The sequence below is a fragment of the Mytilus galloprovincialis genome, chromosome 6 (assembly GCF_965363235.1).
Source record: "Mytilus galloprovincialis chromosome 6, xbMytGall1.hap1.1, whole genome shotgun sequence".
Lineage (NCBI taxonomy): Eukaryota > Metazoa > Mollusca > Bivalvia > Mytilida > Mytilidae > Mytilus > Mytilus galloprovincialis.
The window spans coordinates 96,983,425-97,010,157 of NC_134843.1; the positions used below are offsets into that span (position 1 = coordinate 96,983,425).

The 26,733-nt window shown below is 30.3% G+C and overlaps 1 protein-coding gene across 14 annotated transcripts in view; it reads right to left on the reverse strand.

Annotated features, from left to right (window-relative positions):
• LOC143080860 (hemicentin-1-like) overlaps positions 1–15,648 on the reverse strand; it is a 77,622-nt gene extending 61,974 nt beyond the window's left edge. For 4 of the 14 annotated variants that reach the window (XM_076256957.1, XM_076256953.1, XM_076256952.1 and 1 more), the window contains exon 1: positions 4,055–4,345. The gene's annotated coding sequence lies outside the window, so the exon portion shown is untranslated. Of the gene's footprint in view, positions 1–4,054; positions 4,346–6,451; positions 6,516–10,092; positions 10,155–15,531 lie in introns of those variants that run through there. The other 10 variants (XM_076256956.1, XM_076256954.1, XM_076256945.1 and 7 more) reach the window with 5 other exon arrangements.
• Positions 15,649–26,733: the final 11,085 nt, after the last annotated feature.

Sequence of the window (26,733 nt, forward strand, 5' to 3'; positions counted from 1 at the left end):
ATAAAGTTTGATTCTATTTTGGTTAAATTAACTTGTATCAAAATGTGTCATCTTCTTTCAAATTCAAAATTATATTTGCATACTTTTTTTTTTAATGTTTATAGAAAACATGAAAATATTTATGTATTTTTAACCATCCTGTGAAGTTAACAGTTATTGAATTTAAAACTGAAGTCAATTCTCGGCTGGAATTCAAAATACATTTCACCTGTCTTTATTCATCAGCTGATAAAACTTCAGTCTTGATTGAAACAAACATCTAGTATTGAAGAAAAAGGTGTAAATTTCATGTAAAAAATCCACAGATGAAGGACAAGTATCTTCTTTATATCAATAAATAGAACCTTATCATTTGTTTTGAAACAATGTTGGAAGTTGGCAGGTTGTTCAACAGTTAGGTAGGATTAACAGGAAATTTGAGATAGAGCACAATGAGTCAGCAACACAGCAATATAATGAAAACCCAAAACACATTTTCACTGTTACCGTATAAAAGACAAACCAACCCACCAACTTATACCAGAATGACAACACACAAACACATCAACCATCAACTCATATCAGACAAAACCACATAGACACACAAACTAACATCTTGTATAAGGCTGATGACATTCTAACATACTGACCACTAACATGTATCATCCTCACACTGATAAAACAACACAAACAATATAAAACATCAGAGACACACAAACTAACATCTTGTATAGGCTGGTGACATACTAACATACTGACCACTAACATGTATCATCCTCAGACTGATAAAACAACACAAACAATATAAAACAACAGCTGATTTCATGATAGTCTCACAATCTCTCGTCTTATAGGACTAACCAAAAGAACATACAAACAAACATTGGCAGCATTCAAAAATCTTTTAAATTTAACTTCCATTTAGAGTGTTAAGAAATACATTTATGTCACGAGTTATTCATTTCTCTGAAGAATTTAACCATAATTGGCAGTCAACAGCAGAGAACAGAACAGAAACTTAATAGAAAACAACAAGTGTTCGTTAGTAACCAGAAACCAACACGTACAAGTGACAAACTTATATGATGTGACAAGACATGTAAGGACTAACAAACCTTGTAATCGGTAAAAAGATGACATATAAAACTTATGTCATAAATAGATCAATATCACCCACTTCAAACCAAATAATTAGTCATAATTCAGTATCGAATCATTGGTTTATATTTCCATGGAAACTGTTCACCTTGCAAAATAGCTTTTGAAGAAGATTTTCAAGCTGTGACTATACTTTATGTAGTTTATTGTTATATCAACCGTGTATATTTTTCACATTATTCAATCATTAAAATAATATGTAAAGTTTTAAAAGGCACTATTAAAAGATGAATTTAATAATAAAAGATAAGCAACATGCATTTATAGAAATATCGTCAAATATTTATCGTTCAAGCATTGAACAAAATCACTGTTCTTTAATTTTACTTTAAAAAAAATAAGACTCTATCATTAAACATGGAAATTCATTGTGCCCCTTTAAATATAATTCTACTTTTATCCTTGAAAGAAAAATAAAATAATATTTTCTTAAATTCAATCTTTAAACTCTAAACAAACCGTTGAAAGTAATCGGTCATCTTTTTCGGATATTATTTTTTAATCGAAAAATAAAATGATAATGATGGTTCACTTATTCGTTTAATCACACCATTTGAAACCCATAGAAAATTACTGTGAGGTGTTTTGTATTTTTAAAAGGATAGTGGTGACCTATCGGCCAATTTATAAAGAAAAGTAAACAAAACAACTGAAATTTACACCTGTAATTTAATTCTTGATCTTTACCTCTAAAAGCTATTCAAAATTTATTTTATAAGCAAATAAATTGATTTTTATTGTAGAAAATTGGCTCTCTTATTTGTTAAAATTGTATAAATGTTATACTTTTTGTACTTTAATTCTGTTTTATTTGTTTTTTATACTGAAAATGACCACTGATGTCCAGGTATTTAAATTTATTTGATATGTCTAGCCACAAAAATTACATCCATTTCATTATAATAAAAGTCTTAAAACTGGGTCAAATGAAAACAAGTAAAAAAAAATATTGAAACAAATATGAATTAATTCATTCAAAATTCATCAAGAATAATTCATTATGATTCAAATTGTACAATGACTATATTTTTTCTCTTAAAAAAATGAATAAATAATAAAAATTTTCCTATTTTTTCTTTTTTTTCTCTCCAAAACTAGAAAAGCAAATTTAGTGTCTATCAAAAATACTGTCTCCTACTAAAAAACTGAGGCAGTTAAATTAGCTTGTTTTTTTCATAACACCACTCATTAAAGAACTCTATAAAATTGTCTGTGGGTCTGTGTCGAGGTTTATGTAGTTCAGACTAAGTTTGATAGATGAGGATGTTAGGTCACATTGATCTACCCACTGTAGACAAATGGATCATCATTAAGGTCTGACATATCTCACCTCAGACTAACACCCTTATGTGTATGGTAAACAATAGACAATTCTTTAGACTATATAAGGGTAATGTGGGAATTTTCTTTTCATCTTTACGTTTACATATACATTTACAATATCAACTTCTTGCTTTTTATAATAAATACTTTTAAATCTAGTTTTTTTTACTGTTAATATATATACATGAAAATTGTTTTAACATAATTCCTCTATAAATTCCCTCTTTTTGTAAAAAAAAAAAAAAAAAAAATTTTAAAAATAAAAATAAAATTTCCTTTTTAAAATATTTATGTTTTGAATATTCGGTTTTATCTTGAAATTATATTTTATCTTTCAAGTTTAAAGATGTCATAAGAAATTACTAAGTTTATTTTGAGTATAAAATGGGAGTTCTATTTCATTTTAGTTAAACATGTAATTTAAATTAAAACTCAACTTTTAATAAATACTGAATTCAAGACCAAAGTTTTAAATTCATTTGGATTACAAAACAAAATTATGCCTAGTAAAAAAATAGCCATTAAAATAAAAAAGAAAAAAAAAGCTTTTTCGGTAGATGACAGTAAATATGACAAACTTAAAATTATGATAATGTGTGGTAATAAAATCTGTATCACTTATTACTTTAGTGTAATAAATGTCACCATTATGACAGACCAACAACAAAAATTATGTCAAAACCAACTGATGCTTATAAATAAAGGAAGACCACAATGGACTTTTTCTTTAATTGCAAAGTACTCTTATATTTTAATCAAATGTAAATTATTCTTATTTTGGTATATATAATAAAGATTAAAATCATGTAGACTTAGTTTAGAGAGATAAAAATAGTATGCTTAACATGGGATAATATCAGTAGTTCCATCATATAAGAAAAAGTTTCTTCTAGCAAGACAAAATCGTCTAAAATGGTGATATTTTGGTGATTATAGTTCAAACATAGTTATTGCCTTAACTATGAAGAATGGATAGGGAACAATTTATACTTTTCATAGTAATAATTACTTTCCTTTAAAAGCTGAAAAAATATTCCAGTTTATGCTTTAAGTCAAACTTCAATTTTGAAAATATGGCCTGAATTAAGGACCAAATGTACTTTTTTAAGGTAAAACTATAAGGTTTGATACGATATCCTCGTCACGAAGATTTAAAGTTTGGCAACAGCAGTAGGACATATCATTTCATTCATTTGATATAATTGATGCAAGAGACAAAAACAATCCTATTGTTTGAATTTGTTTTAAATTTCTTCAAGAGCAAAAAGTTTATAAAAGGTATTTCTTACAAAAGTAAATATTTTTATTTTTTCCCAAAACAACAAATATTTGTAAGAACTATTCGTGAGAGGACATTAATATTCAAATTCACCTGTATTTAAGAAATATTAGTTTCACTACATCTTAAATAAAGCATGCTCAATTGGTAGCCACTCTGACGGATCTATTTAATATGATATACATCATTATAAAAAGAAGTTTACCAACAATTTCATATCTATTTCACAGACAAACCTTGTAGATGTATAAAAACTTGTCACCAATCGGCAGGAAATTAGGTAATCAAATCCATCATATATATATATATACACACCTTTGATAACTTTTCCTTCTTATATTCCAAAATCTTCTCTGAATAATCTTTTTTTCTAATTTTTGAAGTCTCTGAAACCTTTAAATCCACCAAAAATTTCTGAAATAAAATCACTTTTCAGTTTTAACTTCACATAAATAATTTTTTTTCTGCACCAGAAATATTGTTAATCCTGTTTATTTCTTTTTTCTTTATTAAAGAATATTGATAAATCCCAAGATATTCTTTGGTTTACATGAATTTCACGGATTTAACAATATAAGTAGAAGATCCCCGCCAATTGTCAACAGATGTACATAGAAATATATTAACTACTGTGATTGGTATTACCTGAGACTACCTGGTGAAATCTGATTGATTGGACTAAACCAAACACTACAAAGGGTAGACAGGATTTAAATCTACCTAGTTTTAAATGACTAGAGATGTCTAAACTCATTAGTGTAGGAAATCAGCATGAAATTCAACATAATTACCTGTAATCTCAGGTGTTAAGTCTGTCAGCTGATCAACGAACTATTTACACATGTACCGTCAGTGATGTACCTACCCATTTTATTTATGTGAATATCAAATGATATAAAGCATACATAAAATATATTTGACACAATTAATTATATCATTTCTTCATCAATTATTTACATGTGATTAATATTTCAATAAAATTAGCTGAAAACAATGAAATTTGTTTGTCAAAGAACATGTTTGTTTAATTCTGTTACAACAGCTGCTAGGGGCTGTCATGAACTTATTAGGTGAGAGTTTTGGCTCCATGATGAAGACATTGCTGTGCTGACTTTTGGAGGAAGAACAGCAATCAACAGACTGTATCTTTGCTGTTGTTTTATAATGTGATTTTGTGTCATGAATTGAGATCATATCCTTTTTTCCATTAAATTTCAAGTACTTTGTATAGCATAGCATAATGCATATAAGAAGTAATTACATCAGTTAATATAAAATATTCATTATCAAGACTAAAATGCATGTAAAATGGTAATTGCTTCGATATCAATACATTTTCAAATGAAAATAGAACACTTAAATCTCAATCTAAATTTAAAAAATTCTGTTTACGACCGTAAAAATATCTAAGATATAAAAAGTGGAAATGCATTTTTTTTTAAAATGTAAATTATCCAAAAACGTTACATGATTTCACTTAAATTCATAACTTTTCAATCAAATGTACTAAATGAAATTTGTGGCTGACCGTTTATTTTCTATTTGAACTTGATGTTTTTGCGATTCAAGGCTGAATTCTTTTTTTTAGTTCAATATGATTGCTTATTATTTCAACAATAAGGGGGAATAGACGAGGAGGGATTCATTCCATTACATAAAACATGAGTTCCCTAATAAGTCAATACTGAATTACTTCCATCACATGATGCATGGGTTCCCTTATAAGTCAATACAATGTACTAGAATCTATCTAAATTTTCAGCCATATTATCATAGAATCACATGGTAGAAAGGTAAAATGTCTATTATTCTAATCAACTCTAACAAGAATTGATAGAAATCATTTATATCACATGTTATTTAACAGTAACTTTTATCTTAAATGCCATCTTATTCTATTGGCGATATAATAGTAATTAAAAAAGGTATTGATCTGGCTTCTAATATGTCTAGTAACATTTCACAGACAAGAAGCAAACAAGGGACTTAATCTTTTCAGAGTTAACTTTTTTGATGTCTGCAAAGCTGTTGTGATAGGTACTGCTTGGATTTAGACATTGATACAGACTATGGCATTACTATGACCTTGAGATTTTATCATTGTTATTTTACCTCTTAATTTAAATTTTTGTGTTGTTGGATTAACCCCACCTCTGTTCTCATTAATATATGATGCCAAATGCATACTGAGAAAGTTTTCTCCAAAGCTCATGCCCTTCACATAGAAAGTTTTCCCCAAGCTCATGCCCTTCACATAGAAAGTTTTCCCCAAGCTCATGCCCTTCACATAGAAAATTTTCCCCAAAGCTCATGCCCTTCACATAGAAAATTTTCCCCAAAGCTCATGCCCTTCAAAAAGAAATAAGTACCAGTATGATCTTTTTTAATTTGATTGAAGATGATCAAGAGAGGATATCAAATAGAATAAAGAGAGAAATAAAAGTAATATTTGGCATCAAAACAAAGAATTATGGAAATTAGGAGGTTAAGGAAATGATTAGATTGTCATACAATAATGATAGACTTTACGATCAATCAATAAGTACTTGTGATTTACCCTAGAAAAGACACGGCCCAGATCACAAAACGACTATAAATTACCAGGACATTTTAACGTTTTATATGCACATCTAAGATACCAGAATAAAGTGTCAAAACTTGTGTAATAAAAACGTCCACTTATAAACCACCTTATTAGTTCATGCTGATCACCTTATATTGTACACTTATGGCGCTAAGTAATGCAGCTATCTTGTTTCTTCAAGTTCTCTGATTTCTGGAAGAATAAAAAAGTATAAAATGTTAATTAAATGACTCTTCACGATGTAATATAACTTTAATCAAAGTTATTTATGAGTTTTTTGGATGATCAAACTCCTGGTTTTATTTTTTCATGTTTATTAAACAGCAATAAAATGATGCCTTTTAATATTATGTCTTCATCCAAATCATTGTTAAATCATGTTGCTCACTGAACCAACGTTTACTTTTAACCGATATAGTATCTTTGTTGTATCTTATCTACCCATGAAATTTTACATCTTAGTTCAGTAATTTTCATTTAAAATAATATCAAAAATAGATCAAAGCTGTATCTATATCTGGATAAAATATATACACCATTTGTTTCAAAGAGGGATATCTTTAAATTTCTTTTATGTTGATGTGTTGCGTCTCATAGGCATATACCCTACATGTACTTTTGTTATAAATTCTAAATACATGTAAACATAACATAATGCAGGCGCTCAAACATCTAAATATATTTTTTTTAATTTTTACATCAAGCATTGATTGTAAAGTACTTTTTGTCATCAAACCCTAAAGGATCTGAGGCAACATAACCTAAAGAGAAAATTCTTTCCATCTTATTCTAATTTCGGACTTAGCATGCATCTATTAAAATCCCACTTTTCACAGTCCTAACAAGGCTTACCACAATAAATAAACATTTCTTTAAACATCAAAAACAAGTGCTTTTCATTGAAGAAAATTTTTCAAGATAATGAAACATCATTGTAGTCATTGTTATAATTGGCGAGATAATTTATTAAACTAATCCATCTTCCGTCTAAATTCAGATTTCTATTGGTTAGAGTTGTCCAAGTTGTAAACGTTGAGTAATGGAGTAAGGAGTGTGTCTCAAAATCGGCAGGAGATACTTTATAATACCATCAATAACCCTCTATGTGGACAATGACTACCCTAACAATTCTGATGTTGAGTGTTGTAAATACAAGAGACCAAACTTTATCAATATCTGTTTGTCATCAATACAGGGTTAAACTATTTAACTTCGGAAAAGTTTATAAGAAATACCAATAATAGGGATACATTTTTGTTTTAGAGTTACACAACTGTTGGCTAAAAAGAGCAGGCTATTACCGTTACAAGGCAGTACTCGCACCAGCAAAGTGGAAAGAGATTAATATAAGTTGCACGGTAAAGTTGCAATAACTTGTTTCTCAATCCACTATAAAACAAATATGTTTAAACTAAAACTGATAGAAAAAAAACATTAGTTTTAACTCTTTAATTGAATAGTAGACTTTATATACTTTTGTAGTCCCTGCAATTGAGAGTTCATATTCAGTAGACATTTATATATTTTTTCAGTGGATGTGAACTGTAGATGGCTTTGATTTTTAGTGTAACAGGGATACTATTTTATTGCCTTGTACCCTTTCCCATTTATTCCCATTTTAGTTCTCCAACAAGTAGACTGGACATGAACTCAAGATGGCTTCTATTTTTACCCTCACTGGTATGGTATTTCATTGACCTAAGTAGCCTTCTTCATTTATTCCTATTTAGGTCTCAAGCAAACAGATGATGACAAATATTTGAGAAATCTAATTATATCCACAAATCTCAAGCATGGTAATGCACACTTTAATGTGACATTGGTGAAATAACCCATGAAAATATTCTTATTTCCTGCTGATGTTTAATAATTAACGATACTAACTCATTTTTTAACTACATATTCAAAAGAGACAATTTTTATTTCACTAGTAAATTTATTGTTATACTAAAACTCAAAGATTAAAAGTTAGTATTAAATATTGCTTTTATTTTCTACAATGAGATGAAGTTTTTATGATTTATATGAAAACCTGTTAAGAATAAAGTCGTGCAGCTATTCTTAAACAGTCATACAGGAGGATAATAGATTCAATCTGCCTCAGTTTTGTAAAGATTCTAAAAATGAATAATAAAAAATGCTCATAAAATTGCCGTAAAAGGGAAACTTATCAGAACATTATTTTCCGAGATAATTTCCAAGGATGTCAAGCCAATCGCAACAAAGAGAATTCAAAACACGGAAAAAATCAAATGTTACACCGCTATTTTCACTTCATGGTCATCCAACTGTGCACGAAAATATACATAAAATGAAAATAAAATGTTGCGCTACTGTAAATAGGGATTAGCATATTAATCAGGTCCAACTTTGAAGTTAATAAGATTCCCGTCGTATCTTTGTCAAACATGGGGTGTCAATACAAATTGCTTAACCGATCGGAGTATTCATATATTTATCTCTTACGGTAAGATGGTGAAGATGAATCATGATGAAGAATGAAGGGAAATTGGAAAGAAAAAAATGGGCTATTTTTTTCACACATATGTGTTTCAAAGTTTGTTATGCAAATTTAAGTACGCAGCCATAACGCATTTATACATAAATGATGAACTATGTATGATCAATTCCAATCAAAAGCTTCTCACCTATAAACTTCCTATCTGGTTTAAAATTTGATTTCCGTTGAGATAGCCAATTAATGTCACACGTTAGGAGGGTATATATCATTGTAAAATGGGATTCAATACACTGGTCATCTTCATATATTAAACATAAATCATAATTCATGATGGATTTTAATGAAATTTGGTATAGGGACACAGCTGGATGAACAGCGAAGCAGAGTATATTACCCATTAGCAGAATTTATGGCATATTATCAAATGTAACCCCTATTTGTGGTAAACATAATGAATATTTTCTTTATATACATTTTTATAACTGCTATTGTTTGATTATAAATAATTCAACATTTTTTAAGTTGTACAATTCTTTTAAAATATTAAGTGTTATGTACTCTGAGTAACAAAACTATTTTTTTTGTTTAAAAAATTATCTTGGTGGATTTACCAACAGAAAAGACAGGAGGAAAAGCATATCTAAAATCTTGAAAATTATAAAAGGAAAAGGAAAATGGGATCTTTAAAAGTAACCCAGGGATTGACATGATATACTCATATTCCAATTACAAATGCCTATATCAATAAATAAATACATCTATGGTCAGTGGCATGGAAATAGTCAGAAGAAAGAATTATTTCACTTTAAGATCAAAGGTCAAGATCAACTTTAATGATATGTGACATGTGACACATTATATAAACGCAGTGTTAGTTTTGCTCATTGTTAAAGGCCTAACTGTGAATGAGTTGCTAACATCCAAGTCATTTGGTTTCGGATGGATAGTTGTCTCTTTGGCAATCATACCACATGTTCTTATATTCAAATGGACAAAGATGGAAATTATCAAAAACAAGAGTAAAAAATACAAAAATCTACCTTTTTTTTTACCTTGTGGTCAAAATTCAAGTTTAGAGATAATCTACAATAGAATAGTGTGTGACCCATTGTCTTAAAATGCCTACACATGATCTTGATATCAAATGCCTATGTCAAATGACTAAAAAAAAAGTATACAAGTGCTAAAAAAAAATGTAAAAAAAATTAAATCATTTGACCTTGAGGCCAAAGGTCAAGGTTGTATAAAAGTGAAAGTCAAATCATACTTGTATCCTTTGTTAAAAATTTTAAAATATAAAATACTCACAGCAAAATATACCTCTTCTCTCTTCAATTCATCTGATGAAACTGAGACAAAATCTCTGGCAACTGTAAAAAATAATATCAAAATTTAATCTTGAACCTGTTACATCTAAGATCGGATGATAAAATCTGGGGCCATTAAGGAGATAACGGGAAGCCCTTATATATGACGAAACAATTGGTGCTTAAGAAAACTGCAAAATAACTTTGAATCATTTTTCTATTTTATAAAGCAAGTAAAAATAGATCACAAAAACATAAACTTTTTTAAGTTCAATAATAGCCAATGATGGGTACAAATTATTTTAATGTTTCATTAATGTATTTAATTTGGTACTTGACAATATCATCATTGCTCGGTGGGTGTAGGTATTCTGTAAAATGTGGACATTCAAATATTGCTGATGCCTTCTTTTCTAGTGCTTCAATTAAGTTTTTGTATAAAAATAAGGAGATGTGGTACGATTGCCTCTGAGACAACTATCGCCCATGGTTATATATTCCTTGCCAAATTATTCACAATAGTTTGTACTTTTTTCAAAAAATGTACTGTCCATCAATTTATATTGTCTTGTCATGTCTCAATTCTTCAGGATGTGAACTTTAGCCAAATGGCACTGAGAAGTTTTATTCTGATTATGTAGCATACTATCCATACAAAACATAGATTAAAATAGAAATAATATCTTGTAATCACCATTTTCAACCCTAATTTCATCAAATCAATAAAATTTTCCAGACAAACATTTAAGACAAAGTTAAAACAAATAAAAATAAAAATGATTTAACAATTTAACATTAGGTAATGTAAAACGTACAAGAAGGTACAACGACATGTATTGAACATGTTATAATGCAGGTTTCTTGTCTGTGCATCTAAAACTATTTTGTTGTCAATACTTCACTTACATATAATGTCAAATATGTTTAATAAATAATTTTAGTTGTTAGTTGTCTAGATATTTTAATGTATCGGTACAAACATGCATTGTTAGCAGCACGTAATGATTTGAAATACTTAATAACATACCAATTAGCATACATTAATTTTGATTTATTTATCAGACATCAATAATTATAATGCAATCATTAAGTTCCCAGGCGATTATGTGGTATTGATATGGATTAAACTCTTATAAAAATGATTTGACAAACGAAAAAATGTGCCAAATGTCCAGTGGCTAATATTTCAACCATATCTAGGAAGTAAACATGTTAATGTGTATGAATGTGAATACTGCTTTTAATCGGCAATAATGACACGATTAGCAGGATTTCTTGTGCTACAATTCCAATTAAGCTGGACACAACTAGTATTCTGATGCCCAGAGAACAAGCCTTTGCTACACATGTATTACTATTGTGTGCTTAGCTTAAAAGTCTAATTGGTTTGCAGAGGGTCAATTCAGTGACTTCCTATCAAGGGCCACTGTTTTTTAATCAGTTAAATATTGGACTCCACTCAGAATAAATTCTCAATTTGTCATTTTATGGACCATAGATTTCCACTGTCTCAGTACACCACAAGTTACAGAATGCCCTCAGGAATCCATCACTTCTGATCAGCTGTTGAAGCTATCAGAAGCTACCAAATCAACAGTGATTTAATCTGTAAATATTTTGAGATAAGTTCATTTTTTCTCCATCTTTATTGCATCACTTTCATAGCAGGTGAGCCTTTTATCTTCCTAGACTTATCAGTACATCTTACTACAAGACTTCTCCATGCAGTAAATCTCTCAAGTGAAATATGATTGAAAAAGCAAAGATTTCTGATAGTTTTTATCTGTCAGGGAATGTTACAGAAGCTTATCTACGTCTTATCAAATTTTATCTCATTAATTTATCACCCGACATAACTTTTCACTACTATGTTAAAAAGCACTAAATATCTTTTTAATCTGATAAAGTGTATAAACTTCTTCTTGTATGACACCAGTGCAATGTTTGTTTTAGTAAAATTATGTTATATTTTTTGGAGATTAAAGAACTGATAAGGAGAATTCTGATTACAATTGTCCTCCCTATCCCCCCTCTCTCTTAAATCAGACTTAGGTTTTGAATTGGAACATTTTTTTCCCCTCAAGAAAAAACCTCGCAAACATCATAAACTACAAAAACAAACTAATCAGTGCTAAAATCATACCCAGTTTAATCTTTAATTTTTATGTTTCATTTTTGTATTCCCCCCCCCCCCCCCTCTATCTTAACTATTTTTTCTCAACAGAATAGACATGATTAAATTTTAGTATAACTCCTGCCTTGATGGAAAAAATAAAGTAGATGTGGACATGTGGGGTCAAGTAGGTGGAGTTTATAAAGAGTAATGTACAATGCATCACAGAATCTTTTACATACATTCAAATACTGAAAGTTGTCATAAAACCACAACTATATCTAATAAGTATATACCAACTTATGATATCATGTTCTTTACCTATTTTAGTTTTCATAAGTCAATATAATATAAAGAAACATCCAAAATTAATTCAGGTTGTGAAATGAACAAGAAGAAAACAAAGCAATTTACATGATAAATTGATTTTAGAATGAAAGAAATCTGCCACCTGCCTTATGAAATTCAAATCTAGTCAAACCATAACTTAAACATAAATTTCGCATGCAATTAACTCATGCCAAAATAAATCAAATTGACTTTCACTAATTTGAAGCATTTCCACAGTAAGAGTGACTGACAAAGGCTAACACAAACTTCCCTTGCATGCCTCACTGAGGGGAAATGAGGCATAAAATAGTTTCATAAACTTTTCTCATTTATGTGTTATTGTAAGATTAAGAAGGAGAAAATTGGATTTTCTAGATGGCAGTATATGAGATACCCTCTAGCTAGGGTAATTGGGCGATTATTAAGTTGACAAGACACACTTAGATCCTTCTTTGTTTTATAGCTGCAAGTCTTGTTTGCAGCAGAAAATGAACAATACTTTATAGATGATAATGATGATGAAATGCTTTTATTAGTGTCTCATTATAGCTGGAAAAACTCCTCAAAGTAACAGAACTTTATTTGAAAATTACCAATTTTATGTTCCTCTACCTTTATTCTATTTATAAAGTATTTGTCACATTCTAAGTCAATTATAGCATAAACCATGCATGTGATCACCAATATTCTTGATAATGTTCTAATTTCTTGTAAGAATCTTACAATAACTTTACCAAAAAAAACAATTAGCTGTTGAAATCAGAATGTCTTAGGCTCAATTCCAAGAGACCAATAATATGCTTAGGAAGAATTAGATAATAAAAACTTTTTTAATAGTTGCGTACAATGTCATATGGGATAATATAGGAAACAAATTTGTATGTATTTTTCTAATATTTTTTTTTTTTCTAAGTTGTTACCTGACTTCACAATTTTTGTCAATTTACTCCTCACAAGTATTGAAGCAGACACAGGACATACCTTAAAAACATGTTCCAAGCTTGAACAAGACAAAACAGACCCAGAATGAAAACTTCATCAAACATACTACGTTAATATTACCCGTACAATTAAATTACAGAAACATATCAATTACAAAGAATTTCTTATGTTTATTTTTCAATTACAATTATAAGATTGTCCAATCTTAACACATTAACAGGATTAGTCAATAGATGTGAAAATCACACTTCTAAAGGACACGTTATCCTCGGGTACCTCTTTATAGGGGAGAAAAGTAAACAGGGTTGATTGAAGGGTCCCTCCCTATCTTATCACCCTTTACCTGATTACAGTTTTAAACTTTGGTCACTAGATTTTATCTTTTGTTTACATACTTTGACAGGTAATAGATAATTGGTTTTCTATCAATAAACAAATATTTTGTTAGGTTATAGTGCACTTCAATGGGTTTCAAATTTAGATAACTCAATAGTAAACAAACATGGGCTCAGATCAGTTTCCTCATTTGAAGGATAATAGGTCTAAATTTTAATCCCTAGTTTCTAGCCCAAACATTTAATTCAATGGCATTAAACTTTTCTTTTTTTTCTTTCCCTTGGACAATTTTGTTAGAATTTACATGAATATTTAAGGAAAAAAAGAGGGAAAGTATGCTAACTGAAGGGTATTAAAAAATCAATACCTACTGTCTTTTTTAAGAATGAATTTCATCATGGTCCTGAATAGGTCCCGATACTTATGAGGGTGCAAAGACATCCAAATAGTGTGACAGCATTTGATACATACATCCATAAAGCACAAGAAATAATGAAGGTGTGAAGACCTATCATAGTTTTTTTAGAATACAATGTCCCTCCATATTAGAAAACCTTTGGTTGTCATCTTAGTGGCTCTCTAATCATTGTATGGTAAATCATGGATAGAAATAATATCTTGAAATCAGTGTGTTATCCTAATTAATGTGGTCAACAATACCCTGCAGATCTCACCATTAAATCATATTCATACCGAGACTATAATTACTTTCAATTAACAACTAATTAATATTCTTTGCACACCTTTCCTGATCTGGTCCTATATATACTATAATTAGTACTGACACTGACCATAACACAGAAGAATAAAATTGAGAATGGAAATGGGGAATGTGTCAAAGAGACAACAACCCGACCATAGAAAAAATAACAGCAGAAGGTCACCAACACGTCTTTAATGTAGCAAGAAATTCTCACATCCGGAGGTGTCCTTCAGCTGGCCCCTAAACAAATATATACTAGTTCAGTGATAATGAACGCCATACTAATTTCCAAATTGTACACAAGAAACTAAAATTAAAATAATACAAGATTAACAAAGCCCAGAGGCTCCTGACTTGGGACAGGCGCAAAATGCGGCGGGGTTAAACATGTTTATGAGATCTCAACCCTCCCCCTATACCTCTAACCAATGTAGAAAAGTAAACACATAACAATACACACATTTAACCATACCACCAGTATAGTAATTCAATCTAATACAATAGATACTGCTTCTCAGTCTGTCCATAAATGGCTGTAGACCAGATTTATGTTATAGGTATTGTAAGGTTGTGCACTAACCTAACTAAAATCTATTTTTGAGATATAACCATATTTTTTTGCTTTTCGAGTATTCTAGATTAAAGCAATAGAATTTACATGTAGTTTCTTACTGTACATATATTAGTGTCATTTATAAATAAAGATTGAAAGAATAAATTACATATTTATGAATAAAATCCCCCCTTTTATAAATTTCTGTATCCATGAAACAAATCATTCATGTGGCTTTGAATCAAATGGCATTCAGTTTGGTCAATTGATTGTTTGGGAGATGACTGCCGTTATGACACTCAGTGCTACAAATCAAAATTTAAATAATTTCTTCTGCATATATTTACATATTTTCTTATTTCATAAATTTGATAGATACCCAAAAATGAAAACTATAAAATAAATTTTCAATAAAACATTCACAAAAGTATTTTTTTTCTCATATTACAAAGTAAACACTCACGACTATTACTCTGTAGTCCAAGGCCTGACTGTCAAATAGTCCTATTCAATATATAAATGGAGATATTCCCAAATGCAATTTATTTTCAATATTTTACAGAATATAAGCCTCCACAAAATTTGACTGCACAATTAAATCCATTATGCAATTATTTGATCATTTCGTTTTAATATCTCCCCAAATAATCAAAATCTAAAACGGGTGTCCTTGTATCAGTGATTTGGTAAATGATATCATTTTAAATCTAACTGGGACTATAAATCACTGATTGTTCATTTAAATCAACTTTTTTTTCTCTTTCATATAAACAGACAAGACTACTTTTAAGCAATTATCTGTCTTTTAAAGTGAGTTTTAAAAAGTATAAAGATAAATTTTTGATGACACCATTCAAATGTATGTCTTCATTTTAAATTACGAATCCTTTTATGAGCCGGAAAAAATATTGACAAAAATAAAAAGCAAATAACCTTCAAATGCTTGTATCTATTCATGCTAACAGTCAAAAATGGCAAAGTTAGTTAAAAAGTTACAAATGTGAGTACTTTGTATGAATAAAAGGAAATATTGCTATTAAAATTTAGTATTAATATGTAAATTTCTGTACACGGCAGAAAAGGCTTAATTAAACTACTTGCAGTCAGCTGGAAATTCAATTTTCAAATACAAAAGCACTTGTCATCAAAGTGTAAGGAAAATATTTAAGTAAGAGAAGATATCTTTTGTATTTATTAGCCATAATATATAAGTAATACAAAAAATAGATTATTTGCAACTTGCTTCCAATGGTGGAAGTCTTTATTATGTATACACAAGATTACTGGGATTAAATAAATCTATCTTTTACTAAATAAATCTATCTTTTACTAAATAAATCTATCTTTTACTAAATAAATCTATCTTTTACTAAATAAATCTATCTTTTACTTCAAAGAAGACATAAAGCGTAAAGCAACCAACAATCAATCAATCAAAGAAGACATTGAGCACAGACATGAGTCTTAAACTTTTCTAATGGGTAGTGGGAGCCTGATTTTTGTAATTTTTAGTTGATTAAAAAAAAATCTGGAAAATAAGGGTTCCTACACCTAAACCACCTTCTAGGTGTGACTATAGAAAATGCAGCTATATGGAGAGAACTTAATTTGATGCAAACCAGCAAATATATTCCCTTTTTCTTAAATTTCCATCAAATTTCTATTTCACCACATTCTTTAATGTTTTCTTTTTATTTCTTCTCCTTTTGTGAATTTCAAAGATTTGCACTGAAAAAGAAGAATGCTAATTCAAATGATTAATATTCCATAAACTGATTCAGTAACTACCAATTCTCATATTTGTCAGCTGTTTTTCCTGTATGTCCTTAAATAAAAAGTACTTTGGTGTTTATAATTTTATCAACATTACCATCTTAATTTATACTTTGAAATCTTTAAGCTGTAGGAATCTTCATTTTTATGACTTGAAAATCCATAATTAGTCCACTTTGATTGCAATTCTAGATTTGATAACTTTTAAATAGGGATATCAGATTCTGAAAGGTTAGTGTCAGGTTTCACTTTTTATTGGAGAAATGAAATATTTTAGGTAAAGATGTCTTTCAAAGATGGATATCATTTACACGTCATATTTCAATAAAAGGAAGCCGTCTTGTAAATATAAAATAATTATATCCTTTACAGAAAACAGAGAGATTACAAGCATTTATCTGAAGCCAAACGCACTGCAGCAGCCGTCGAGTAAACAAAGAAATTTATTATCGAACAAAGGACCTAACGTTTTCAACGTGGACAGAAACTGGTGTCCAGAATTAATCACTGAATTCTTGCTGATGGTAAAGTACCAGGTCAACAATGTCAACCATTGAAAATATTACAACTGTCGTCTGCTTGAACTAATTGTATATACCACCATTTTTATGTCTATAATTTCACTGAACAAAATGAAAAATCTTGGACCAAGACGACCAGTGAAGTGACCATTATGACCTCATATTTTATTCTGACCAATTTAAATATTTCTTTGGGTTCATGATGAGGCTTTAATGGATGTTTTGAACTGCCATGCATCATACTTGAAAATCTGAAATAGAGATTTGTATTGTTTTCCAATGATAAATGGGTAATATTTTTTGCTCATAACATGAATTAATGGAATAACTTGTAGCTAGCTGTATGCTATTTTAATCAAATTCATATGAAGATGCATTAATCAGTTCCCCAAAAGTGCAGGATAGTTAATTTGATAACCATTACATTTATATGCTTTTTGGTGCTTGAGTTTCCTGAAGGAACAATTGATTCCTTTTCAAACATGTTGTTGGAAAAAAAGGAGTTTTCACAAACCGAAACATTATCCCCAAACACAATGGTTTATCCTGTGCTTAATATAACAGTTAATTTGGAGAAACTACTATGTAAAACTTTCAATGAATCATGTTGGTACTTGACACAAGACGGTATCACAACAGGTGTCCAGAGTGCTAATTTTGGACAATTTAGCCAATTTCTTAAACAATTTCTCACCTATGTTCTAAACATTTAATCTTAACAATGACCACACCACATCACAAGAATTTATCACATATCTTCAAATTAAATTGATTTCTATTTTTTCCTTGACCAATAGACTGGAATCTTTAACCTTGTTAGTTAGATAATTGAATTTAGATGTCTTAGCTAATATAGTTTTTTCCCTTTTCAGATATATGGAACAGCTGACCATAAAACTAACCAATCTGAATATAGTGGGATAATGGTCTTAAAGTAATGGACAGCTTGTTATTAAAACAATGGATTTGTTTTTATTGACTTCAGTTAATGCTATATTTATTTTATGAGGATTATGGACTTAGCCAAAGGCAAGAAGAATGTCTTTGTTTGGGACGGAGGTCAATTTATTTTAAAAGATGGATTTAATCTCAACTTTATCCACCTGTTTTTGTTTGACTGAAAGCTTGTTTTTAGAAACACAGAATTGGTTTACTGGATAAATGATTTGGTTTATGCTGCTTTTGAGTTTTAAGCCATTTCTCAAACCTATTGTCAGTTTCTATGTAACAATTTCCAGGAAGATTATTATCTTACAGATTCTTGTTAATTGGAAGAAGACATCATTCATAACAATTGACTCCTCTATTGTCTTTTTTTGTGCTGTTACTATTACTATAAAGATAATTAGATGTGGTATGATTGCCAATAAGACTTCACCAGACACCACATGACACAGAAATTTACAACTATAGGTCACGGTATGGCCTTCAACAATAAGCATAGCCCATACCACAAAGTCAGCTCTAAAAGGCCCCAAAATCACAAATGTAAAACAATTCAAATGAGAAAACTACTAACTAACTTATGCTTTTCTACATTTAATTTATAACTAAAATCTCTTTATTCTTAAATTGTCTTAAACATGACATCTCCAAATTGATCTCTTCAACAGAATCTAATAATTCTTCTGTTTGGAATTATATTACGAAGGAACCTAAAAGGCTATATTTCATGGCATCCTTTGTTTTTAAAACAGTGAGTTTAAGGTGATTGAACACCTAATAGATAACCTGATGGCTAAATATTTCAATCATTTAAATTAATTTGTAGAAAAATTCAAAAGGTGACATGACTTTATTTGATAATGTCTTTTAATCTGACGCTGTTTAGTTAAGATTTAATTCAGGGTCTTTAATGCCAGAAGGGAAAATATGAGACTTTCACACTTAAGTCAAGTTCCAACGTCTAAATTTCACACCGAAGGCATTAAAATAAATGTAATTTATTCTGTAATAATCGTCAACACATCTAATTACCTATCTGATATAATCCCAGATATCTTTAGCTATCATTAAGGGGATGAAACCTTATCATGGAAGAATGGATTAAATAATTGTCAATACCCATAATAACAGAGTAAAGTGACCGTATTTCCTTGAGGGTTTGTAACGCATCCAGCTACTTACAATTTAAAATTTATTTAAATCACTACCAAAATTCTATTTAGTGCAAAGATGAAAACCTCCTTGATAAATTAATCAGGAGAAGGTCCTCAATGACTATAAAAGAAATTGTTTCAAAGCCTTCCAGCAGGGCTTACAAAAAGAAAGGAAGGCCATTATATTTTTTAGACAAATAATTTACCCAGAATGCCACAGGGTGTTCCCATTCATCATATGATACTGATACCATAGATAGCTTTCTCATCAAAGAAAGGTTAAGTATACAATTATATATAAACTGTTCAAATTGTCAAAAAATATCAAGTCTAAAGTTTCATCTTTTAAAAAAACAGTATTATCCTTTCCTCCTACTGACTTTAAATAGAACATCAATTGTCCTCAAATGACAGGGAAATGATAAATCTAAAAAATATGTCACTAAAAATAAAGTTCTTTTCAAAGACTTGTTATTTTTTAACAGTAAATATAGACTTGCTCACAGAAACATGATGATTGGATATTCTATCTACGTTTCTAAGCTCACAGAAAACATGATGACTGGAGATATTCTACCTAAGTTTCTAAAAGCTGCTTTTTTAAATTAGAAAGATAATTAATTTTTTTGATAAATTTGACAAAGCAAAATTTAATAATATTTCTTTTATAAAATTTGGCACCGAAAAAACTTAAAATATGCAATTAATGTTGTCTCAATGAGCATTCATCTTTTGAATTCTGAACAACAAGGACGAATAATCGATTTGATGATAGAATGTAACTTTGTTTTATGGCGGGTGTCTATATATCACATTAAAATTGCATTTCTATTATTTTACCTATCTATCTTTGACTACAGATAATTTCTTTTAAAGGAAATTTTTTCGTAAGACTTTCCTTTTTTGGAAGGTCTTAAACTTAAATAGAATACTGTAATATAAATTTACCATTGCAATTTCTAAATACAGAGGAAAATAAGACAGAGAGACATGTATGAGTTTGGCATTTGAGCATTAAGCAATTCCAGTTATCTATTTTTTTGTCTTATGCATCCCTACAGCCAATAAATTGTCTTAAAATAGCTTGCTGAGGTCAAAATCAAATAAAACTCATCTCATTTGTTATCATCAAAAAGTAATTTCTCACTTTCTTCAACACTTCAAACGGAGAAAATATTAAATCAAAGGTATTAATTCAGGTAGAACCATCTCTAATAGGATCAGTTAATTAGACAAATTAAACGTGAAGTGGTGACACGATACCCATCTCAATGTCAATAAGATATGGATATAATATCATAAGAAAACTGGCCGTCTTTAAAAACCAATAAAACTTCCGTCGGACAATTACAATTGTAGGTCCCATTGTTCCTAATCCCTGATTAAAGGATACGCTACAGCAGTGTTAGTATGATTGCCTTAACACCGTCCAGCCCATGACCTGGTCGGGAGCTCATTAAGTACATGACGGGTCACTTTTTGAATGACCAGAGGGCAGTACGATATCATGTTAAAGACAGATGGCTTGTGCCTGGTGTAATTATGGATATAAAATGCACTTAGATTCCGCTAGATTAGATTCAGACAGTTGTGGATTTGTTCAGAAGTGGGCGTATTCAAATAATATATTACCATTTGTGTGCAGACTTTAACTTGAAGGCGGCAATCCTTAGAGCAGACAAAAGTAAATCAAACACAGGAACATGAAATAAATCTGAAAGAGAGTTGCAGTTTTAAAAATTTAAATACAGAACTGTAACAATACAACTGAATTCTTAATTATATTGATTCAGGTTCATTTCATAGAAAAATTAAAGGTTTGGAGGTTTTTCTATCTTAAATCATAGCCTTCCTTAATAAGAGTTCAAAGTTATATTTCTATTTCCATGAACCTGAATACTACCTTTTGTTTCATTCAGCATGTTTTACAGGCTTATCTAGCTTCAAAAAATGCATTTTAAAATTATATACCTTTCAAATCACCTTCATGAACTACAAAGATTTCAGAGACAGATGTTATGCTTTTGTACCTTATGTAATACTTCATAGTTCTTACAAGTGCTTAGTATTTGTGGTTACACAAATACTTTAAAAAGGGTAAAAATCTTCAAAAAAATAATGATTTTCAATGGATGAAATGAGGAAATTTTTTGTGTTAGCCTCTGGAAAATAAAACAAGCAAAAAAATAAAGAAAGTAAAATGAAGTCCCATATGACCAGTAACCATTCATTAAATTTTGAAAAATATTTTTCTTTTAACAAAATTCAAAAAAGCTAAGCACCTAAAAATAGCCTGAGAAAGAGTTTTTAGATAAAAAAAAATTATCAGCTTTTAGGGTTTAAAAACAAAGCCTTAATTTAAAGTCTATGCGAGCACACAATCAAATTGTAAGGAAACAATATTTGCCGCCTTGACAAGAGTTTACGTCTTTCAATAAATACTTTGATCCACCATTTAGTGTTATCATCTCATTATTAACTACATATTTTTGATGTCCCAGAACATGTGACGATGTTCCCGCTGTTTATAATGCTTACAAATACCCGGAGATGAGCCATTATACAAATACGCAGAGGTGTCAAAGCTAACAAACATATATTTACCTGTACTTTTAACCGAGTCATGATGGTGTTTTTACCTATAATGTTTTTGAGGAGGAAAAAAAGCTTCCTATGAACAACAGGAGGTGAAATTATCTTAAATGAAGATGTTCAGTAAATATGAAATATCTTGGTAACAGTTTAGCTATCGACAATAATCTCTACTTTATACTTTAAGTAAGGACCACTCTCAATGATAATTGTTGGTACATGTTATTTTCTGATTAAATAGGTAGTATTGTAACAGGGAAGTCTGAGACATACTTATCTTGTCTATATAACAAACAAAGACTCCTCCATTCTATCTTTACTGCATAACAGGTAATAAAGTGGAGACAGGTGATCACTGGGAAGAGGGACATAGACTCATGGTCTATTTTAAATAAGGGAATTTATGTGAACCTGATGTTCAATGGTTGTTGTTTGTTGTGGTTCATAAGTGTTTTCTATATGTATAAGACCAATGGTTTTACACTTATTATTTTTGGGGCCCTTTCTAGCTTGCTGTTCAGTGTGAGACAGACTTCGTGTTGAAGACTGTACTTTGACCTATAATGGTAATGGTTTACTTTTACACTTTGTGACATTGGCACTCATACCACATCTTCTTATATCTATCTTTGTATATACTGGTAGACCCCCACTCAATACAGGTAATTTAAAGAGGAGACAAGAGGTCACTGGGAAGAGGCACATAGACTTTAGGTCTAAATACTAAATAAAGACTCTTTTTATTTAGACCTCCACTTATTTAAGGTAATAAAGAGGATTATAGTAAAAATAAATGCACATAGCTGTCTCATTGGCAATCATACCACAACTTCTTTCATATATATATATACTAGAACACACCCGCGAAATCGCGGGCATATCATCTTGTGAACTGTTGTAGGCTGTATTTTTGTAAAAGATATTATGTATGGAGAATTTCATAAAAGATATCAAAAGCCCTCTCCCTTTTCCCAAAGTCCGATATTTGTTTCCTTTCTGTTAAATTCAATTATGTTCGTGTGTCTCAGGCCTCAGACCACAATTATTATTCTCCTTTGCTACAATGCTTCTTTTGGTAAAAGTCAAATCAAATTGAAAATTTGCACCGTTTTAAACATGAAATAAATGTAACTGCTTATATATAGACCATTATTAGTCTAATAAAAAATGCTTCTAGGACAATCCATCAGTACTTTTTTTTCTTTTGACAGCCTTATCAACATGCCAATAGTAGGATATGAATAATGTATAAATGACTAAGACCGACTAAGGCTTATTTGAGGGGTGGTCGGAGGTCCTGATCCTGAATTCCAAGGCTTAAAACCATGAAATCCCAAGGTGCAGAATTTAAAGAAATTCATATCCCGAAATTGAAAAATATATTCCCGGATCCTGTAAGGACCAATCCCCAAATCCCGAGCTTAAAAACACCCGATCCCGACGCCCCGAAAAAGGTCCAGCCTCCCCTAATCTCTACTTTAATTTCATTTTTGCCAAATCACTATTTTCCCTTTCAACAATAACTTTTTATGCCCCATTTATGGGCATTATGTTTTCTAGTCTGTGCATCCGTGCGTTCGTTCGTTCGGTCGTCCTTTCGTCCATTCGTCCGTCTGTCCCGCAGAAGGTTAAAGTTTTTGGTCGAGGTAGTTTTAGATGAAGTTGAGCATGTTTTACTTATTTTAATATATATGCAAGTGGTATGACCCCTTAAATAATAAACATTTCAAAGAAAACAGTAGACAGAATCAGGGACTTTCTATACTAACATAGAAAGTCCCTGACAGAATATAGAGAGTCTCTATATATTAAAGTAGTATAATCGTAGTTTACATGTTGATAAACGCGAAAAATAATTGTCCTCTCAAAGGAGGTTTAATAGTTGTGGTTCTTGCGATCTAAACACCATGATATGAAACGCGAAAAATAACTGTCCACTCTAAGAGGGTATAATAGTTGTGGTTCTTGTGATCTAAACACCATGATATGGAGAATGCTCTGATTGGCTTATTTATTTTTCATTTTTGTTATCTATCATACAATTGATTGTATTTGTGCAAGTTTCAAACCGGAAGTCTTATCTATGACTAAAAGTCAGTCCGATGACGGAATCATATCTGGACTCCTTTTTTGTTGTTTTTCTACCAAAATAACTCAATCTGAATAATCATAAGAATGGATGACAAATGCCACTATGCATGTTACCTATAGGACACAGAGGCATGATGATTGATTTATTGTGGAAGGAAGAGAAGCGACACACAAAGTGAGGTCTTCTCGTTTAATAGTATAGATATCATTAAAACAAGACTTTAAAGTTAGCAAAATTATTTGACCAATGCTTGGTAGGCTTGTTGACCCACTGGATTGGATATTGCTCATTATTGAAGCCTGTTAAGTTGCCTATAGCTGCTGACATGGATGTCTTTTCGTCTTAGATGGATAGTTGTCTCAGTGGCAATCATACTTTTTCGATATCTTCTTTGATATGGTACAGATTTATATCATATCCATATCATATTATTCAAATAAGGGAACTTATATGACACATCTAAACATAATTCTGAATTTGTGTCATCAAAGATAGCTCCCTCTTCAATTAACACCATTTTTAAGACTGCTTTTTACATAAAAGTATTACTCAAAATGAAATGAGACGCCTATCAAATCAAATCAATTAAGTTTTAATTGAAGTAAACAATTGCAAGTTAAAGAACAATACAACAAAAGCCTAGAATGAGCTTTTGAACCAACATACATAATAAATCAAAGACATGCATGTTATATACAGAGCGTGCAGACACAATAGGAAAGAAAATCAATGAAGGAATAAATAAGAGAGAAACTTAAAAAATGCTTCAAACCATTAAAAGACAATTAATTAGATATAAGAAGATGTGAACAAATGAAGACTTGTAGGTACATGTCATCAAGGAAGCAACCAAAAGGCACAAATAAACATAAAACATCTAGGTCAGTATATGGTAGGCACAAGTCAACGAAGATCTGATCAAGAAACATATACAAAGGTTTTAAGTGAGGCCACAATTAAAAATATTTTGGTTTGCTCAAACCCTACCCAAAGGTTGAGACAGTGGGTAGGTAGGTAGGCATTTTCTTTTTTTTTTTCAAAAAGAGAAATTGAAGTATCAGATGTTTATTAGTCTTCATGCCTATCTGATTAAAAAAAAACTTCTTCAAATCAGGACAATAAAAGAATTTGAGTAGGCAGCTTTTTTCTGGGTAGGTAGCATTTGGGCAAACAAACCTATTTTTTTTTATGGCCTGACCATTAATACCAAATCAACAAACTGCAAAAGCAGATGTAGACAAGGAATAGGCAACAGTAGACAATGTATGCTGACATTAAAGCCAAGAATAGTCATTGAAGCTGGAATAAAAGGCAAAAGGAGTCATGAAATGTTAGGCAATGGTACAATCTTACGTCTATCATGCAAGATTTTATTATTAGAGTTTAAAATCTTAGTCAATGTATGCACATCATACAAAGTCTTTAATCTGTACAAATCCTCTTTTCTGTCAACGGTTTCAAAAAGCATTCTCTCTCTATATAAAAGGAGCATTGATTTCAGAAATGCTAATACTAAACCTTAAAACTTGAAGTATTATGATTCTTCAATGAGTGTGAAAAAGACATCGGAAAATGATTCTTCACATTGGAATGAAGTCAACGGAAATTAAATTGAAATCAACGGATCGATTAAAAATTGGAATCGCCACTGTGAGTGTCAGCGGGGGATTATGAATCAACATGAATATAATAAGGTGTAATCCTTTAAAACATAAACAGAATCACTTTGATCTAGTCTGGATAAAGAAGGTTAATCCGTCATGTGTCATTGTAAATCTAATGTAATAATTTCATGGTGATAAAAGTCAATATCTCCCTTGTATGGTGGATGTAGTTGACATTATGGAGTAACTAGGTTTTCTTAAATTCCGTAAAGTTCTAAAAGTAACGATAGGCACCTAAAACAATACAAAATATGGAACAATATGTAATACTTCACTGATAAATTATTAAAATAAGAAAATTGATGGTAAATCATAAGGTGATCTTAGTACAAGTGATTATTCATGTACATTTATGATCTCTTGACATTTTTGTGGAGCCTGTTATCTTTACAACAATATTCCTTAAGATTTACCCAAAACAAACATGGTCTAATATATAACATAATATCTCTATCATACCATAGACTGTTCTAAGTATCCTAAAGTTTATTAAGACTGATAACCATCATATCATTACACTGGGGATTATGGAGGTGTGGTCCATCTTTGTTTCTATCTATTGATAATATTTACTAGGTAAATGCTTACAAGCTACAACCTTGGAAAGATGTGTACATAACAAATACTCTTTCAATCCAAAATGTCATCAAATTCCATTTATAGATCCCATAAGGATAGACTTTAAGGAAATAGGATTATTATTACCTTTTTAATGAAAAATATAGAATTACTACTAGACTTGTACCCTACTATTCTAAGCACAAACCTAATGTTAGCTGTTTATCTCTAAACATGGATAAAACTTAAAGGAGGTATAATACTTTTCTTTTAGAACTAAACTGACTAGGTTTTACAGGTTTCTACTTGCTTTTATGTCCAGTGGCAAATATTTCATACATATTCAGGATGAAACAGAAGAACTGT